Source organism: Silene latifolia, chromosome 6 (genome assembly GCF_048544455.1).
Source record: "Silene latifolia isolate original U9 population chromosome 6, ASM4854445v1, whole genome shotgun sequence".
In the NCBI taxonomy this organism is placed as follows: Eukaryota; Viridiplantae; Streptophyta; class Magnoliopsida; order Caryophyllales; family Caryophyllaceae; genus Silene; species Silene latifolia.
The window spans coordinates 65861502-65875152 of NC_133531.1; the positions used below are offsets into that span (position 1 = coordinate 65861502).

At 38.2% G+C, this 13651-nt stretch overlaps 1 non-coding gene across 1 annotated transcript; it reads left to right on the plus strand.

Moving 5' to 3' along the window:
- The first annotated feature begins 10744 nt into the window (after positions 1-10744).
- Positions 10745-10853, plus strand: LOC141588943 (small nucleolar RNA R71). Its single transcript, XR_012519908.1, has one exon. It is a non-coding gene; the product is annotated as a small nucleolar RNA R71 (small nucleolar RNA).
- Positions 10854-13651: the final 2798 nt, after the last annotated feature.

Below are 13651 nucleotides of genomic sequence, written 5' to 3' on the forward strand. Positions count from 1 at the left end.
CCTCGACAAGTGTGCGTCACCAATTCTCTTGTCCTATTACTATCTCCCACTCAATGCAAGGTGTCTTTCAGGTCGTACTTGCAAGTGATCATATCGAGAGTGGTTTCCTCGATCTGGAGAATAACTGATTGACCGGACTTATCTATCATAGATACTTTCCGAGCGTGGCCACGCATTTCAAGTTTATTACTCCTCGAGTGGCCCTGAGATATTGTTATAACCCTGACTAGGGGTGGACAATTCCTATCGCACTCATTCCCTTCGACTAGCCACAGCCATCATAACCCAAAATATGCCCATTTGACCCCATTTACGATGGTCATAGTAACATAAATCAAAGTTAATCTGAAACTGTGCCATCTTAGGTGAATAGTCTTTAGTCAAAAGAACGACTCATTTGAATACTATAGTATCTCTCGCCACGACCAGGCTATATAAATTTGCCAGAACTCTATAAGCGGTCATAAGGCCCGACAAAATGTTCCTAATGATGCCTATGTGATCGACTAGTCATCTCACATGACTCTATGGCACTTGAACTTGCCATCAATCGCCTCACACTCTAGTCACTTCGAGACGTCACCTCATACAAGTGACTATGGGCAAATACTATGTTAATCCGTGTTCACTTTAACGGGGTTCAATTGTCTCTACAACCCGTTTGGATGTAACAATGTATAAATTAAAGATAAAAGACAAATGTGATTATGAACATGAACAAAAACAACACTTTTATTTCATTTCAAAATCTAACAAAAACTTGGTACACGTTTAAGTCCCATGGACGTAACATGTCCATCATGCTTAGCCTGCGATAAAGGCTTGGTGAGCGGATCGGCTATGTTGTCATCCGTCCCAACCTTACAAATCGCAATTTCCTTTCTTTCAATGAAATCTCTTATTACATGATATTTTCTAAGTACATGTCTAGATCTATTATTAGACTTCGGCTCCTTAGCTTGGAAAATCGTCCCACTATTATCACAATAGACAGTAATGGGATCATTGGCGGTAGGTACTACTTTTAGACCTTCCGTGAATTGCCTGATCCAAACAGCTTCCTTAGCGAGCCTTCTCGATCTTTGCGATGTACTCGACCTCCGTTGTAGAATCCATGATTCTGACTTCCTTGAAGCTTCTCCACCTACGGCACCACCATTGAGCATAAACACGAAACCACTTGTGATTTCAAGTCATCTCTATCTGTTTGAAAACTTGAGTCCGTGTATCCATTAACACGCAACTCAGCGTCTCCTCCAAACACAAGGATAGAATCCTTAGTTCTTCTCAAGTACTTAAGGATGTTCTTGACAGCAATCCAGTGACTCTCACCTGGATTTCCTTGGTATCTACTCGTCATGCTCAAGGCATACGAGACATCAGGACGTGTGCATATCATGGCATACATGATTGATCCAACAGCGGAAGCATAAGGGATCAACTTCATGCGTTCAACATCATGGGGTTCGGAGGGACGTTGAGTCTTGCTCAATATCGTCCCGGTTACCATAGGTACCAAACCCCTTTTGGATTTGTCCATGCTGAACCGTCGAAGAATCTTATCGACATAAGACTCTTGACTTAGTGCCAATATCCTCTTGGATCTATCTCTATAGATCCGGATACCTAATATGCGTTGTGCCTCTCCTAAATCCTTCATTTGGAAGTGGTTACCTAACCACTTCTTAACAGAAGACAACATTGGAATATCATTTCCAATGAGTAATATGTCATCGACATACAAGATTAGGAACACAACTTTGCTCCCACTGAATTTCATGTATAAACATGGTTCCTCAACACTTCGAGTGAAACCATTTTCCTTTATAACATGATTGAATCGATGATTCCAACTTCTAGATGCTTGCTTAAGACCATAAATGGATCTCTTAAGTTTGCACACTTTGTTAGGATTTTTAGAATCAACAAAACCTTCGGGTTGTATCATGTACACCTCCTCTTCTAAATGCCCATTTAGAAAAGCGGTTTTGACATCCATTTGCCATATTTCATAGTCATGAAATGCGGCAATCGCTAACAAAATCCGTATGGATCTTAGCATGGCTACGGGGGCGAAAGTCTCATCATAATGGAGACCTTGGACTTGGGTAAATCCTTTTGCCACTAGCCTAGCTTTGTAGACATCGTCATGTCCTTCTATGCCATTCTTGACTTTGAATATCCATTTGCATTGGAGGGGTCTTGCCCCTTTAGGCAAATCTACCAAGTCCCAAACTTGGTTTTCATGCATAGAATCCATTTCGGACTTCATGGCTTCTCGCCATAAGGAGGAATTTGGACTAGAGATTGCGGCCTTGTAGGTGGCGGGCTCGTCACTTTCCATAAGCAATACATCAAGTGTTCCATCTTCCTCGATAAGTCCCACATATCGATCGGGATGGCGAATTAGTCGGCCCGTCCTTCTTAGTGGAGGAGGTACAACCGTGTTAGACGACGAAGGAACATCTTCTTGCGTCTCTTCCTCGGTTTGTGACTCTTGAACTTCGTCAAGTTGAAAATTTCTCCCACTCTGTCTCTTAGAAATAAATTGACTTTCTAAGAAGACAGCCTCGCTAGACACAAACACTTTATTTTCTTGAGGTTTGTAGAAGTAGTATCCTCGACAATGCGAGGGGTAACCTACAAAGGTGCATTTTTCGGATCTTGGGGCAAGCTTATTGTCGGCTTTAGTCTTGACGTAAGCATCACATCCCCAAATCCTCATATAGGATATATTGGGAACCTTTCCCGTCCACATCTCATATGGAGTCTTTTCGGTGGATTTATTGGGACTATTGTTCAAAGATCTAATTGCGGTTTGAATCGCAAATCCCCAAAACGAGTTCGGTAACTCGGTTTGACTCATCATGGATCGAACCATATCAAGTAGGGTTCGATTCCTCCTTTCGGCAACACCATTGAGTTGTGGTGTTCCGGGTGGAGAAAGTTGTGATATAATACCACAACCTTTCAAGTGTGAATCAAATTCAAGGCTAAGGTATTCACCACCACGATCGGAACGTAGTGCTTTTACCTTTTTGTTCAATTGGTTCTCTACTTTGTTTTGAAATTCCTTGAATTTCTCAAACGCTTCACTCTTATGTTTCATTAAATAGACATGCCCATGTCTACTTAAGTCGTCGGTGAAGGTTATAAAGTAGTCATAATTACCACGAGCGGTGATACTCATTGGTCCACACACATCGGTGTGTATGAGTCCCAATAGCTCACTAGCTCGTGTCCCTTTACCACTAAAAGGATTACGAGTCATTTTGCCAAGTAGGAAATATTTGCATGTACCAAATGATTGATAATCAAATGGTGTAATCACATTATTAGAAATTAATCTTTTGATGCGATTCTCGTTTATGTGACCTAATCGACAATGCCAAATGAACGCTTCACTTGGGTCACTTGTTTTGAGTTTCTTTGATTGAATGTTATAAATATCATTAGTCGGATTTGAGGTCTCTAAAATGTAAATGCCATTAATGGAAGACGCTTGGCCAATAACCAAATCATTCTTAGAAATAGTACAACGATTGTTCTTAATGACAAAACAAAAACCGTCCATGTCTAGCATGGCGATTGAAATAATGTTTTTGGAGAGTGTAGGCACATAAAAACAATTATGCAAATACAACTCAAATCCATTAGGCAAAGCTAAAACATAAGTTCCCTTGGATTCGGCCGCTACCCGAGCTCCATTTCCAAGGCGTAGATCCACATCTCCCTTGCTAAGCCTCTCCACATCTTTTAAACCCCGTAAATGATTACAAAGGTGAGAACCACAACCGGTATCTAGTACCCATGTCGTAGTGGAAGTATAATTTATATCAATAACATAAATTTCTTTAGGAATTGTACCTTTTGGAGTAATGAGTCCTTCCCTTATATTTCGCAAATACACGGGACAATTCCTAAGCCAATGTCCCATGCCATAGCAATAATGGCACTCAACATTAACTTGCTTGAAGTTTTTGATTTTCTTTCCTTTCTTCTTGAACCTCTTGCCCTTTGAAGCAAGAACTTGATTGCTAGAGCTCCCACTAGCTTTGGCATCTTTATCTTCCAGAGACAAAGACCCTATATATTGCATGAGGTAGTCTTCCTGAGACGGACTCACACGAGGTCTAGTAGTAGTAGGTGGTTTAGAAGAAGTGATGAAGTTAAGGTTTCCATCCGAACCTATCCCGAAATGAAGTTCTCTAGTAGTATCGAAATCATTGTTGGAGCATATGTCGTCAAGAACATTGTGATATGACTCAATAGTTATCGGTGCGGTAGCATTTGTTGGATTCATTGTAAAGAACTACAAATATGGAGGAAAAGGAAATATTAACACTTGTCTTTTTAAATCATACTTGCAAATTAACAAGATATGAACATTTATATAGTGACCTCTACCCAACTATAATAAATGATTCCAAGATCCAAATTCATATTAACTTGGGCACGGTATGGCCGATGAAACCCTTATCAATATAACTCGGTGGACTAACTCTTTAATCGATTCTACTTTTAGAACTCTCGGTCGATAAAATTACTTTAATATTTATCTATAGCCCGGAACACATGCGACTACGGTCGCGAATACTTCTGTTGAGCTCAATCCAAATTTCGAATAAATGTGTCCATGATCCAAATCCACATCAACTCGGGCACGGTATGGCCGATGAAACCCTCATTAACATGAACTCGGTGGATACACACTCATCACCCACTTCCCCTACGTAACAAGGTTTGTACCCCGGTAGGGCCGAGTGCACTCCCTCGCGAAATAGGTTTTCATGGTTTCTACTATTTGGTAAGGCTATGTCTCAATTGTTTGTTTTAGCGAGAGGTCATGTCAATTTATTATCTATCACGTTTTAAGTGAACTAAAGCGGTGAACTACGATAATTCTAATTGACACGGTCGATAAACTCGATAAAATAAGGATGCATGTTTTAGTATGGCGATTTAGCGATGCATGCGACATAAAATAAAATGCAAGCATAAAAATAAATAAACAAATCCTAGTATGGCCTTTCCTATAATAGAAAAACTATTTAACTATTACAAATTCGGAAACCAACTCCATTGGTCCCTTGAACTTCGGTTGTGGCACGCATCTCGAGGTAACACCGTCTTTATGTATCGCCATTCTTGAAGAAATCCGTCTTTGGGAACTCCGGAATGAATAAAATTACATAATAAATTACATAATTTCCTATTATACATTTGTAACTAAAATAAAATAAATCTATTAAATTACAAAACGGTGATACGAGATCACAATAAAAATTACAACCGAATCGATATTCCCATACATTTCGGGAAATACCAATTAAAATCTAAGGCCATACTAAGTAAAATTACATAATTCAAAATTACATAAATTAAAATTATGACAATCATAAAGGAAAAATGCAGCATTATAATATGTATGAACATGCCCAATTTTATGCTAAATCGCCTTTAATTAGCCAATATCGTATATTACTCGGTTTTTACGGATTTGCGTGATTTCAACATTTTATAATCACAAAAATACATAAACTCATATTTATGCATAAGTTAATTACCCTAACCTCTTAGGACTCAAAATTTAGTCTTCATTAATAATTTGACCATAATTAACCCATATTTTATAAAATTGTTCATAAATGGACCAAAAATTACAAAAATAAGCTATAAACTTCAAATAAATCACAAAATTTCAAATAAATTCAAAATTTGAAATTTAAACTCATGAACATTCTGGAAAAATACCATGACACTCATAATGTTCAAAATCTTAGGTTAAAAAGTTCGAAATTTTTCCGGAAAAACAATGTTGCGGTTTATCGATTTTTAATAAAATAATCATAAAAACATGGAAAAAATTATTTTCATTAACTTTTCAATTTTAGATATGAAAAAGATAATAAAATGCAACATTAGACGTTTTTCCTAAGTCATAGATTATGTTTTATTAATTTTCCACTAATAATGTCACTATTTATGCTATTTTTCTTCAAAAATCCATAAATCATGCAAAAAGACTTCTTTATAGCCAATTATTTTACACACATCTTGTAAAATTGCATGTGACAACATATTAATTTTCTATGACCCGATTCGAAATTTAACTCACATTAACCTATTTTTCACCTAAATCCGAATTTAATAATGAAAAATTCATTTTTCGAGCATAACAAGTCCAAAAATTATGAAAATTTACAGGTTATCTCAAAATAATATGTGACAACATATCCAAAAATCAATGGAAAATTCGAAGTATAGCTAATTTTAGACCAAATGACATTTTTACTCATAAAATCATATTTAAATGCCATTATTGTATAATATGAACAATAAAAATCCGTAAAATTAACCAAAATATCCTAAAACATTTTAGGACCAGAAATATTAACATGCATAAAATAATTTCGTGATATCTCATAATAACACAAATTTTACATGTTTTATATGTTATTCTTATAACTCGGAAAAACTTTTAATCGATTTGCATGCAAACAACCGTGGCTCTTGATACCGATTGAATGAAATGTAGATCTTTATACATACTAACATACTCATATATGTCTTAATTAATTTGTCATAAAATTAAAGGTGGAACTTATGCATGCAAACTAATAAAAGAAATGAGAAAGAAACATTATTCTTACAATGGGTATTTCGGTTTAATGGGCACAAAAGAAATCTCCTTTTCTTTTGTTCTTGAGCTTTCCTTTAATGGAAGAAACAAGATCCAAGTATAGGATCTCTCCTTAGGAATAATACCCAAAGCTAACTCTTAATCTAATTAATATTATATGAGCTAGTATAATATTATTCTTGTGAAAAATTAACCAAAAATTGTTTGGTTTTGGCTCCTAAAACCGGGTAGGAGAAGAGGTGAGGAAGAGTGTTATTTTTATCTCTCTAAAAATAATAATATGAAGTGAATGAATAATTATCATCTTACACCCATTCATATGGTGAATGATAAAATAAAATAAGCAAAAGAAACCTTGTTCTTTCCAAGGGAAAACCGGGTAGGGTGGAGGAGAATGGCCAATGCATGGTCTTTGTGCTCTTACACAAAAAACACTAGGTATGCATGCCTAAAATTAGAGTAATAATAATGAATTCCACTAATCTTAATTAACACAATACAATTTGTTACTCACACCCATATTTCGGTCCATTTGAAGATAAAATGGAATCCATTTTATTTTTGTCAAATGTAAATATGTAACATAAATTTGTTATGTATTTTTAACATATTAAAAATCAACGTATTAATAAAAATACGTCATATACAAAATCGATTTAGTAATTCATAATTACTTGTGCCAAAATATTTTACCAATTTATAAATCATATTTATAATAATTCATTCAAATCCAATTGTTTCTTTAAACAATAATTTCATCCGAGTAATGATACAATTCGATTAGTCAGACCGTATCTCATTTAATCACATTTCAATTTGATACGTAAATTTTACTTCCAAAATCGTCCGTCAATTTTTCAAGTAATTTAATTAACTCGTAACATTATGCGATTAATTAAATGATCAATTAAGAGTGTTGCCCTATAGGTATGACCTAGGGGGTCAACTGATCACCACCGTCACACGACAGTAATGTCAAACTCTAGTCAGCCAATCATTACCGATATATGTTGACCAGTTGACAGTAACAAAATTACTTCCCAATTGTATTCTTTAAAATGAGATTTAATAATGATATTTAAATCATGTGATCGCACTATTGTTGAGGACACATTTCCCAACAGAGCCTCCTTTAACCTGTTAAAAGCTAGAAGGCACTCATCAGTAAACTTAAAGACAGCATCCTTAAGGAGCAATTGTGTAAGTGGTTTAGCAATTTTTGAAAAATCCTTAATGAAACGCCGATAGAAACCAGCGTGACCAAGGAAACTCCTCACTCCTTTAACATTCATGGGAGGAGGCAATTGCTCAATCACCTGCACCTTTGCTTTATCAACATGTATACCCTTATCAGAAATCAGATGCCCTAATACAACTCCCTCAATGACCATGAACTGACAATTTTCCCAGTTTAAAACAAGATTAGCATCAATACAACGCTGCATGACTTTATCAAGGTTAGCTAAACAACGATAAAAGTCATTACTATAAACTGAGAAATCATCCATAAATACCTACATAATATTCTCTATATAATCAGAAAAAATCCCCATCATGCACCTCTGAAAGGTAGCTGGGGCGTTACACAATTCGAAGGGCATCCTGCGGTACGCAAAAACAACCAGTGGACAGGTAAAAGTGGTCTTACTCTGATCATCCGGATGAATGGGGATCTGAAAGAACCCTGAATATCCGTCTAGAAAACAGAAAAATTTGTTAGAAGCAAGTCTTTCAGTCATTTGGTCTACAAAAGGGAGGGGGAAATGATCTTTCTTGGTGGCGGCATTCAACTGTCTATAATCAATGCACATCCGCCACTATGTCACAACTCGTGTTGGTATTAATTCATTTTTCTCATTTTTAACCACGATAGTCCCTCCTTTCTTCAGAACTACCTGAACTGGGCTAACCCACTTGGAGTTGCCAACTGTATAAATAATACCTGCATCGAGTAGTTTCATCACCTCAGCCATAACAACTTCCTGCATCTTCGAGTTCAACTTGCGTTGACCTTGTCTGTAAGGCTTGTGGACTTCCTCCAGCTCTATCCTGTGCATACAAATATCAGGGCTGATGCCCTTAATATCATCCAAAGAGTAATCTAAAGCCTTCCTGTTTTTCTTAAGCACACACATCAAAGCAGAAAGCTGGTTATCATTAAGCTTAGCACTAACAATAGCTGGGTACTGCTCCGTATCATCTAGAAAAACATACTTAAGATTAGGAGGAAGTGGCTTACGCTCTGGCACCTTTACCTCTACAATAGAGACAGAATCGACTTCAATGGTATAGCAAGTGTTTACCAAATTATCGTTGGCCAGGCTTAAGAGCATCTCATCTTCTTCCTCTGTGAGCTCGTAGCTCTCCATTGAGGCTACCAAAGCATCTGGCTCCTCAGCATTCTCCGCTGTATTACCTGCACTCTCATCTAAACGGGTTAGATCAGCTAAGGGATCCTTGGCTAAAGATTCCCTCCAGTTATAATTAACAGCTCTGTCAACAATATCAATGGAATAACACGTATCATCATCATCAGGTTCAGTAGCCTTACGAGCAAGACTGAACTCAATGGTGTCATCTCCTACCTCTAAGGTTATAATTCCGCGTTTGACATCTATTACAGCCCCAGTTGTATGTAAAAATGGTCTACCTAAAATAATAGGTATCTGACTGTCCTCTGCAATGTCCAAAACAACGAAATCGACAGGAATAAAGAACTTACCCACTTGAACGGGTACATCCTCTAAGACTTCTAAAGGTCTCTGAGTCGATCTATTTGCCATCTGAAGGGTAATATCGGTCACCTTAAGTCTACCAATATTTAGCCTTTCGCAAACAAAATATGGTATGACACTGACACTGGCCCCTAAATCGCAAAGGGCCTTTCCAATTTCGTGGTTACCTATAGTGCAGGGAATTGAAAAACTACCCGGATCCTTTAATTTAGGTGGTATATTAATTTGCGAAAGAGCATTGCATTCTTCCACAAAAGCAACATTACCATCATCATGAAAATTTCTCTTACGATTCAAAATGTCTTTCATAAATTTAGCGTAAGAGGGTACCTGGGTAATTAGATCAGTGAAAGGAATGGTTACCTCGAGATTCTTGACCATTTCCAAAAACTTACCAAACTTGCGCTCTAGCGTAGTATTCTTTAAACGCTCCGGATACGGGACTGCAACACTGGCCGTAGGATCAGCAACCTTCGGCTTCCGTAAGTTTAAAACTTCCGTCAAATCATTAATAAGTATAGAATCATGCAGATTAGTTGACGGATTTGCGTCCCTGCATCGAGACCGTCGATCGACCATTGGTCTCGGTCGATCGACCAATCTGGCTGGGCATGAACAGTTTCTGGTAAGAAACTGCTTCGTCAAAAACTTCCGTCGATCGACTGACATTGGTGGTCGACCGCATGTGATGTGCTCAATTAGTTTCTGGTCATAAACTTTTTCATCAGGTATTCCGGTCGATCGACTGCAGTTGTTGGTCGATCGACCACTGGTACTGACGATAAAGTTCTTTTTCGCACCAGAAATTGAATTTTTCTTTTCATCCTTTCCCGAGTCTTCTCTTAGCTTATCGGGACCATCATAAGAAAGGCCACTTCGGAGATTAATGGCATTAATGGTTTCAATTGGTCCTTCACATTTGCTTGAAGAATTGGCGGCTTGCCTAGCCTCTAAATTCTCCAACTTCTTGACAAAATTCTTTGCAGATTCAATCCCGGCTTCTTCTATTTTCGTGACTTGGACCAAAAGAGTTCGGACTAGGTCTCTCAATTCCGCGGTCTCATCTGAATTATGGACAGGAATTTCAACTCTTTCCTTAGAAGCTTCAGAGGTCTCGAGCTTCTCGAGACGGGCAGTAATAGAAGTTATGAGTGTCACAACGGCACTCATTTCATCACTTTGCTTTCGCGACTTTCCACCCGAACTTCAAAACTCGGCTCTATGGACTGCCATCTCCTCAATAGTGTTCCAACCTTTATTCTGACCGGTATTATTTTGGAACCTACCATTCGCAGCTGCGTCCAGGATAACCTTGTAGTCATCATATAAAGCATTATAGAATAAGTTGCAAAGGTACCACTGCTGGAAACCATGGTGAGGGACGGCCCGAACCAAACTCTTGAAACGTCCCCATGCTTCACAAAAGCCCTCATCAGGTCCTTGCTGGAAATTTATAATTTTACTTCTCAAGGCATCAGTCTTTGCAAGTGGGAAGTATTTTTTGTAGAAAGCTAATGCTAGAGATGTCCAATCTGTGACTCCAGCTGCTACCCTATCAAGGTAGCGGTACCAATATCGCGCCGAATCCTTCAAGGAGTATAAGAACATTATCCCCTTTACATCATCCTGGGTCACCCCAGTCGGTACAGGTATGGAACAATGATGAGTACGTGAAAATTTCCATGTGCTTCAAAGGATCCTCGTCCGGTAGACCAGAAAACTGATTTCGCTCCACTAAATCAATATAAGGGGAACGAAATTCGAATTTACCAGTAGTAGGGGTGGGTAAAACGTATCCCTTTGGAACATGCTGCTCTTGTGGCTGAAGATTGTCATATATTGTAGTCATGTTCACAAAACTGAGAGTACTCAAGTCTTCCTCTCAAAAACCTGTCTTCTAACTGTGCAAAAGCAAAACTAGAAGCAAGAGTAAGCAACGGCCTCAAGGAACCAAAGTTCCTTGAGACAAGAAAAATAAACTAAAAATAAAGCAAACAGAATTACACCGTCTCCCCGGCAACGGCGCTAAAATTTGATACCGTCGTTTTGTATCAAAATTAAATTTATAAATCCGAACTAAAACTATAGACAGTGATAGTAAGGGTCGAACCACAGAGAGACAAGATCAATTCTATTTGCTAATTTTTAATCTATTGAAGTAACAATTTAAATGGGGGTTTTGAATTGGTCTGATTTTAAAGACTAATTAACAAAATAAAGAGTTTCTCAAATAAAATAAAGAGAGATCAGGAACTTCGGTTCACCATGGCTAAGGTCAGGTCAAAAGAGATAGCAGAGGTCTTGTAACGGTCTCAGGGAGTAAGAGCAAGCCTTTCGATCAATGCTCAAATTTAACCTTACGGTCTTCCAATTCCCTAGAATTTCTCAAGCTTTCGCTCAAAGGAAATTCCAAAACTAATGAAAATCTAACCTACTAATCTTTCAATCTAGCAAGATGGGTTTATCAAAAGGAAACAAGATCGATACGGAAGAAATCATACTAATAAATCGACCTAATTTATGCCATGGCTCACCTCGTTCCCAATCAAGATAATTAGCTATGCATGATCAAAACTATAACAATTGCAAATTTAAAGACATACAATGAAATTGACATGATTGAAATTGAATTTAAGACAAAGGATTAAAACTGAATTGCTTGAATAAGAACTAATAGCAACAAGAATTGAATTGACAAGAAATAAAAGAAGAAGGAAATTGCATTAAAGAGCTTACTAAAGAATTGATGAACAAAGTAAAATGAAATTGGAATCCGTCGTCTCACTTTCTTGTCTCCAAACTGGATCTAAACTTGAGTTCTTGAATAATGAAAAGCATGACCAAAATTATTGATGCATAACTACTGATAAACGTCCCTCCAATAGTTAATTACAATTGGGCTTTTAAAAATCTAAAACATAAAATCAATCTCAGCCTCGCGGCCTGGTCGATCGACTAAGAGATATGGTCGATCGACCAGCCAGTGCAGTACAGTAGCTTCTGCTAAACTTCCACGATCGATCGACCGGAGGTGTTGGTCGATCGACCAACTACACTGTGCAGAAACATCCTCTTCTCTTCAAAACAGTCTCTTCACTCCATGCACGCATCCCGAGGTGAACGAGTCCGAACTCCCATCTTCTAAGTTTCCATAAAGTCGCTTCCGGAGGACGATTTAAGCTTGGTTTAGCTCACTTCCACTTATTCCTACAATAAATCATAGAAATTGCAAAGTAAACCGTTTCGGGAGAAATAGTAGCTTTAAACTAACAAATACGCATGGAAATACGTGCCAAAACTGCGAATAAAGTGTATAGAATATGCACGTATCAGGAATCCTGGGGAAGGCCTAAAGAGGCGCGAGCAGCCTGGCGATAGAAGCCGACTCTCCCCTTTTTCTGAAAAATGCGCTGATCATTTTGTATAAATAGGGACGTTTGCGCTTCATTGTTTCATCATTCGAAAAACAAAAACATCTCTACAAAACCTCTTCTTCTTCCACAAAAATATTTCATGGATGCTTTTGAGAACGCATTGCGGCAATGGTGCCGGGATTTGTCGCCTCCCGAAAAGTATCAACTCGTTTACATGGGAGTTGGTCAATTGTTGGTGCTTCGTCAAGTCAAGGTGCAACCTTCGTTTCTTGAAGCATGTTCTCGGTTTTGGGATTCGAAACACCATGTTTTTGTTTTCCCAAAAGGTGAGCTTTGTCCTCTTGCCGAAGAAGTTGGAGCCATTGGTGGGTGGCCGGGTTGTGTTCCGGTGCTTCCTCTAACTCGGTTGTGCTACAAGGAGACATTCCGTTCCATGTTGGGCTTATCAACGAGCCAAATAAACTTTCTTCTTGCTCCACATGGTGTGGATATGTTGGCTCTTATCAACATCTTTTCAAACCGATTAGATGTTAATGTCTCGGAGGTGGCTAGGAGAAGAGCTTTTGCATTTTGCCTTGTCCATGTGTACCTCTTTGTTGATCTCTTGAAGAAGGAGGGGCCAAGATGCCATGGTAGCATGACCCTTATCCATGTGATTGAGCAAATGGAGCATGGTAGAGATCTATCATGGTTGGTGCTTGGAGAGATTATCCAAGCTTTGGACAAGGAAGGCTCTTGTGGAGAAGCTCCCTCTTTCGGATCCCCAAGGATCCTCAAAGTGTGGCTATTGAAGAGGCTAAGGTATGTAGAGCCTCCGGTTGATTCTTCATCTTATTCCTTCCGTCATCTTACCATGAGTAAGAAGTTGTACTCGGATAGTTTCGCTTCCACCGAGGCTT